Below are 8,129 nucleotides of genomic sequence, written 5' to 3' on the forward strand. Positions count from 1 at the left end.
TTGTTTTGGTTTTGTTTTTTTAAACGGTAAGAATTTGCACATCACTGCTGATATAAGTTTCAGCAAACCCTCTTTCACTACAGCATCTGATGACCTGGGCAGATATCACCTAATGTCAAGAGCTGAATTTTTATGAGAGAACAGGACCCTGTCAGAAGCTAGCTGGAAATACCTCCTTGTCCCATGGCCAGTACAGATTTCATACAAATTTGCACACATTATGAGAATAATTTTTCAGTAATGATTACATTTTTCATTCTCAAAGACATCTCAGATTCTGTATTACAGCAAGAGCTGTTGCAAAAGATTCTCCCTTTGGCTGTGCAAGTCACATTCATGTAGTTTAGGGTGTATCCCCTGGAGTTGTGCAGTGCACACCTGCACAGACTCACATGGCAACCCTGATTGAAAATGTTTGTTCAACTAAAACATCAGGGCCAAGGAACCAAAATGGACACTATTCCTTGTAACTACGGTGTATATAGATTTAAAAATAAAGTTCTATATTCACATTCTAGGATTCCTATATGATCTTAGGAATTATCTAATAGTATATCCCATAAATAAAGATTCATAATATAAATTTCTCCAAAAACCTTGGTCTTAACCTCCCTGAGACTTACTTCTTATGTCCGTAAAATAAGAATGAAATTTGCCTTGCTTACCTCACAGGGTTATTATGATGTTCATTAAGTATGAAATTGCTTTGTGAACTGAACCTTAAACATGGACTTTCTTTTTTTTCCTCACCCAAATCTCACCTTTCATGCTTTCTTGGTATACGATTCTGGCTCTTATCCTAAGGCTCTAACAGATGGAGCTCTGAGTCCTTATCCTGAGATTAGAAATCAGGAGTTCTTTTATTTGTGTTTCCTTAGGAACCCAGCCCTCAGATTTTAACTGCAGAGGGTCAGCTCTGCCACCTGCACTTCTGCTTGGGGGAGGCGAAAGGGCCTGGGACAGGGAGTCAGGGGCATCATTGGAAACCCTGCCTCTGTCTCTGTGATGTGACCCAGGCCAGTTGTTATTCTCTGAACTTCCAATTTACTTATGAAAGGGGGATCCCATGAACTTCCTCACATGGTTGTGTGAACTCCTCTCTCCCTTTATTGAGACTACCAAGTTCATGAAATCAACAGAGTCCCAGGAACACAGAATTATTCATTCCTTTTGATTTGTTCACCCAAAATCAATGTGCCTAGGCTATATGATTATAGTTTCCTATGGAAATAGTTCACCAAATTAAAATCTGATTTTTAAAAAATCAGCTGGGCATGGTAGCACACACCTGTACTCCTAGCTAGTCAGGAAGCTGAGGCAGAAGGATGGCTTGAGCTTTAATGATTTAATGAGAATAGAATGAGGCAAAACAGAGGCTTCTTGTCCCAATTGCACTGTGGGAAATGAATAAATGTATTCTTTAGACATCTATGTTCTTTGTCTTAAACTTTCTCCTATCTGCCAGCTGGCTTTTCTCGAGGGTTCTTTTCTCCAAAGTCCAAGTTCTTTTCCAGTTTCCCTCTTTTGACTTCAGCAATTTGATTTTTCCCTTCTGTTCACATGTCCTATTCAGGAAAGAAAATCTGCCATCACCAAAACAGCCTACCCACCATCCACAACAAGGGACAGGGAAATAAGGCAGAAACAATGAGATCTTCCCTTCACTTTGGCCTTTGTGGTCTTGTCTGATCCAGTGGGCCCTGACATTTTATGAGATACATACAGCCTTCCCTGTGGGATTCTGAAAGGGTTTTAGTTGGAAGTAATATAATAATATTTACTTGACATCTTGGTATGAAGCTTGATCTGGTAGTGGTGTTTTCAATACCAATTGTTTTAATAGCAGTAGTAACCATAATGATGATACTAGTAAGGAATGCAGTTTCTTTTAAAAGTTTTTAAATCGTGGTGGGGTGCGGTGGCTCATGCCTGTAATTCCAAAAATTAGGGAGGTTAAGGCAGGAGGATTGCTTGAAACCAGAAGTTTGAGACCAGCCTGGGCAATACAACAAGACTCCATCCCTTTTTTTTTTTTTTTTTAATTAGCTGGGCATGATAATACATGCCTGTAGTCCTAGCTACTCAGGAGGCTGAGGCAGGAGGATTGCTTGAACGCAGGACTTTGAAGCTCCAGTGAGCTATGATTGCACCACAGCACAGCAGTCTGGGTGATAGAATAAGACCCTGTCTCTAATAACAATAATAATAATAAAGTTTGTTAGATTAAACTTATCTTGGCATACAGTTATCTTAGTAAGCATCCAAATCTCTTTTCAGGAGAAAGCTACCTTTTCTAGATAAGCCTTTAATATAGCAGGTGAGACCCTACAGACATAGTGTTGGCAAGAACTCAAACAATAGTAATATGTAATTAAGGCACTCTGCATAAGAACACTTAGAGGAGTTAGTTTTCTTTGCTCCTGTGAGCACATGAGAAGAAAAAATAAAGCGAAGGTAATGAAAGTAGAGAGAGAAGAACTAGAAATGTGAGAAGCTGAAGAACTCTGGGTGTTGGGGGGGGGTCAGCCTGGCCTCTGGGGACTTGTATGGATTTAAACAGTGTGACTCCCCTGCATCACACTAACCTTCCCTTCCGTAACATCCTTAGCTTCTGGGCTGGGGCACTTTCAGGCTGCTTGGTGCCAGGGGGCTGTCTTGTAACATCCTACAAGGAATGCAACCCAGAACTGTATTTAGGTTGCTTTGAAGAAGGAGTTTAAGGTGGAGGGGTTGGTTCTTTAATTTGGGAAAGTAGATATGAAGTAATAGCCACAAAATGCAAAGTTAGTACAAAATATTCAGTTAGAAACAAAATATTTAGAAGAAAATCAGTGCCCAGGTGAGCATGAAAATTCTCTGAGAATTTCGAGAACTCTTAGAGGGTTTGGGACCAATATTTTTAATTCATTTTATCTGGATTTTAGCGGGTAGAGAGATGGTACCTGACATCTGGTTTACATTCCTCAGAGCATTTAATCCCTGGCCATAGACGGTATTATTCCCATTTTAAATTGTAAGAAACTGAAACTCAGAGATATTAGTTTGACTAAGTTCATATAGCTAGACAGTGTCTATAGAGTTACTGAGTGTCTGTTTAATAGGTAAGGAAAGGTAGTGTAAAAAGAGCTGTGTGTCTAATGCCATAGAGAAAAGGAAATAAAAAATTATTTAGAATAGATTTAGTTTCAAACACTCTTGCTGAAGTGGGTAGTCCAATAGGATGCAGCCATTTCTCAATTCACAACAAAATGACTCCTGAAAGCCGTTTTGGGAGAATAGGCTATGTCTCTTGATCTCAGCATCCTCAGAACTGGCCCCTTTATCAGGAAGAAAATAATTCAAAATGGGTTGTTCAATGACAAAGGACACAGGCATGTTTAGCAAAAAGAGAGGCTTAAGGCATACGACAGTGGTCTTCAATTACCCGATTAAACATTTGCTGAAAATGTACGGCTGCGGGAAACATTACCAGGGGCTGTGGACACGTGAGGGCGGAGTTCCTGTTCCTGGGATACAACATCTGGAAGGGGAGGGGAGGGAAACATGCTGAACTGCAAGCTGAGGCTGTGTGCTATGCCCGTGCCAAGTGTGCAAGCGCAGAGATGCTGTGGCTCAGAGGAGGAAGAGACCTCCTGGCAAAGGGCAGCAGAATTCAGAGACAAACTTACATCCTAGACTGGGTTTAGTTAGAAACCAGAGGGAGAGTATAGTATCTTAGACAAAGGTATTGAAGTTAGAGGTGTCAGACAGGTTATACTGTCTTGGCAGAGAACTGGGGATGAAAAAGACAGAGTGATTTTAAACTCTAGGGTAAAACTTACAGTTTGTATTCGAGTTTCTGGGAAAACTTGAGCAAGAGTGGGACAGGATCACAATAGTATTCAGGGAAAATTAAGGTGTCAGAAGGTTTAAGAGTGGAGGTAAACAGAAGCTGGGGAGACCAGTCAGTGAATGTTATTATTCAGGCGTGATGATGAGGGTGGGACCAGGAAGGTTCCAGTGTAAAACATTGTGAAGGCTTTGGTCTCTGACTAGTTGGGGTCAGGGTGAGGTGGGCTGGCTAGGAGGCGTGTAACAAATATTCAGAAAGGAAAAACATAAAACAACAATTCAGGCTAAATATGGCTTATGCAAATGTTCCATTTTCAAAAGATCTTGTAGGAAAGTCCCTCCTTTGTTATATTTCCTCTGCATGAACTTAGCTTTTTAATTCTTAATATAGGAGTGAGTCAAGGATGTGTCCAAATTGCCTGTGGATTCACGAAGACCAATAGAGGGGACTGGGAATAGGAAAAGTCCCACATCTAAGGCTCTTAAAAATGTGGATTTGAATCAGTTCTGACCCGTTAAAAGAAAACAGAATTTAGTTTTAGAAATGCAGTTTTGACCAAGATCCTAATGCAGACTGGCTGACCCTGTCACAATGTGCCAGGAAGTCTCCTAAAATGCCTCTTCATTGGGCTCACTTTGACTGTATAATCAGCTTCATGTGGATTTGGAGTAAACAGGCAGAATGTATAGTTGATGATGCATAGACTTGCACAATTGTAATTACTTCTGGAGCATTATATGAACATTCTAGAGAAATTACTATCTCTTTAGAAAGCATAAACCCATAGCATTGGTATCCAAACTTTTCTATTATGAGGAACACTCATTAAAGTTAAAAAATGTTACAGGAGAAAAGTCATATTTTACTACCCAATAATTGAGAAAAATAGAGATGTGCATATAGATTAAAATCAAAAAAATTCCTTGTTCTGAGAAAAGTTAAAGCCCAGAGATTTAAAACCACTGTTTGTTCCTATACCCAGCAATATCTTTAAAGATCTTTTATCTTCAATAGAATGTACATTCACCTGCAATTCACATGCCAAAATACCTACAAGTAACTCAGGGCCTTCTTCTCTTGTACTATAATGGGAGGAGGCAGACTAGATAACATCTAGAGTTTTTTCTAGCTTTAATTCTTTTTTTTTTTTTTTTTTTTTTGAGATGGAATCTTGCTCTGTTGCCCAGGCTGGAGTGCAGTGGTGTGATCTTGGCTCACTACAGCCTCTGCCTCTTGGGTTCAAGCAATTCTCCTGTTTCAGCCTCCCGAATAGCTGGGATTACAGGTGTATGCCACCATGCTGGGCTAATTTTTGTACTTTTCTTAGTAGAGATGGGGCTTCACCATGTTGGCCAGGCTGGTCTGGAACTCCTGACCTTGTGATTCACCTGCCTCGGCCTACCAAAGTGCTGGGATTACAGGCCTGAGCCACCACACCCGCCTTCTAGCTCTAATTCTTAGTGACTCTATGACTTTAGTGTCCTTCCCATCCCTTTGAAGTTTAAGAGCAAATTGAGCAACACTGTGGCTTCACTATGCTCTGTGACTTGGACAAGTTACTTAAACATTTTATGCAAGTTTTCTCATCAGTAAAATAGTGACAATGAGGGTACATTCCTCATATAGCAGTTGTATGGGCTAAATAGGTTAATACATATAAAGAATTTAGAACAGTGACTGGCAAATTGTAAGCATTTAATAAATGACAGCTACTGGTATAATAATGGTAATATTATTATTATTAATTTCAGAAGACCTATGCTTGTATTTGGGTTCTGGTACCTAGTAGTAGTGTGATCTAAAGCACATTAGTTGACTATTCTAGTACCCTTCTTAAATTTGGGCAAGAGTGACCCCTACTTAAAACCTTATGCTTTAGAAGTCCTCACTCTGACCCTCCTTCAGCACCCTTTCTATAGTGTGAGAAATTCATGGAATTAAGAAAATGTGTCTTCTGAGCCAATATATTGAATGGGCAAAAACTGGAAGCATTCCCTTTGAAAACTGGCACAAGACAAGGATGTCTTCTCTCACCACTCCTATTCAACACAGTATTGGAATTTCTGGCCAGGGTGATCAGGCAAGAAAAATACATAAAGGGTATTCAATAAGGAAAAGAGGAAGTCAAATTGTCTCTATTTGCAAAAGACATGATTGTATATTTAGAAGACCCCATTGTCTCAGCCCCAAATCTTTTTAAGCTGATAAGCAACTTCTGCAAAGGCTAAGGAGACAAAATCAATGTGAAAAAATCACAAGCATTCCTATGCATCAATAACACACAAGCAAAGAGCCAAATCATGAGTGAACTCCCATTCACAATTGCTACAAAGAGAATCAAATACCTAGGAATACAACTAACAAGGAATGTGAAGGGCCTCTTCAAGGAGAACTACAAACCACTGCTCAAGGAAATAAGAGAGGACACAAACAAATGGAGAAACGTTCCACGCTCACGGATGGGAAGGATCAATATTGTGAAAATGGCCATACTGCTCAAAGTATTTTATAGATTCAATGCTATCGTCATCAAGCTACCATTGACTTCCTTTACAGAATTGGAAAAAACCACCTTAAACTTCACATGGAACCAAAAAAGAGCCAGCATAGCCAAGACAATCCTAAGAAAAAGAACAAAGATGGAGGCATCATGCTACCTGACTTCAAACTATGCTACAAGGCAACAGTAACCAAAGCAGCATGGTACTGGTACCAAAACAGAGATATAGACCAATGGAACAGAACAGAGGCCTCAGAGGCAATGCCACACATCTACAACCATCTGCTCTTTAACAAACCTGACAAAAACAATCAATGGGGAAAGGATTCCCTGTTTAATAAATGGTGTTGGAAAAACTGGCTAGCCATGAGCAGAAAGTGGAAACTGGACCCCTTCCTTACACCTTATACAAAAATTAACTCCAGATAAATTAAAGATTCAAACATAAGGCCTAATACTATAAAAACCCTAGAAGAAAACCTAGGCAATACCATTCAGGACATAGGCATAGGGAAGGACTTTATGACTAAAACACCAAAACCAATAGCAATAAAAGCCATATAGACAAATGGGATCTAATTAAACTTAAGTGCTTCTGCACAGCCAGAAAAACTATCATTAGAGCGAAGTGGCAACCAACAGAATGGGAAAACATTTTTGCAATCTACCCATCTGACAAAAGGCTAATAACCAGAATCTACAAAGAAGTTAAACAAATTTACAAGAAAAAAACAACCCCATCAAAAAGCGGGCAAAGTATATGAACAATACTTCTCAAAAGAAGACATTTATGCAGCCAACAAACACATGAAAAAAAGCTCATCATCACTGGTCGTTAGAGAAATGCAAATCAAAACAACGAGATATCATCTTATGCCAGTTAGAAGGGCAATCATTAAAAAGTCAGGAAACAACTGATGCTGGAGAAGATGTGGAGAAATAGGAACACTTTTACACTGTTGGTGAGAGTGTAAGTTAGTTCAACCATTGTGGAAGACAGTGTGGTCATTCCTCAAGGATCTAAAACCAGAAATACCATTTGACCCAACAATCCCATTACTGGGCATATATCTAAAGAATTACAAAACATTCAATTATAAAGGCACATGCACACATATGTTTATTGCGGCCCTGTTCACAGTAGCAAAGACTTGGAACCAACCCAAATGCCCATCAATGATAGACTGGATAAAGAAAATGTGGTACATATACGCTATTGAATACTATGCAGCCATAAAAAAGGATGAGTTCATGTCCTTTGCAGGGACATGGATGAAGCTGGAAACCATCATTCTCAGCAAACTGACACAAGAACACCACTGGTTCTCACTCATAAGTAGGTGTTGAACAATAAGAACACATGGACACAGGGAGCGGAACATCCCACACCGGGGCCTGTCGGGGGGTGGGAGGGTTAAGGGAGGGATAGTAGGGAGTGGGGGGATTGGGGAGCAATAACAGGAGAAATACCTAATATAGATGATGGGGGACGGATGCAGCAAACCAACATGGCACATGTATACCTGTGTAACAAACCTGCACTATCTTCACTGCACATGTACCCCAGAACTTAAAGAATAATAAAAAAGAAGAGGCAAATCTGAAGCCTCCCCTATAGACCACATTACTGAAACTGTCCCAAGCTTGCTCCCAGAACTTGTATGGACTTCTCCAGGTTTTCCTGAGGATGGGCTGTGTCACAGTGTATACACAAGGGTGTCCCCTTTTGTTTAGGGTTTGGACTTGTAGGCTGGGGTTTCATACATATGTGTGAAAAGTGCTTTGGTAAAGGGAAAG

Source organism: Sapajus apella, unplaced genomic scaffold (genome assembly GCF_009761245.1).
Source record: "Sapajus apella isolate SASKATOON/1434 unplaced genomic scaffold, GSC_monkey_1.0 scaffold25, whole genome shotgun sequence".
Lineage (NCBI taxonomy): Eukaryota > Metazoa > Chordata > Mammalia > Primates > Cebidae > Sapajus > Sapajus apella.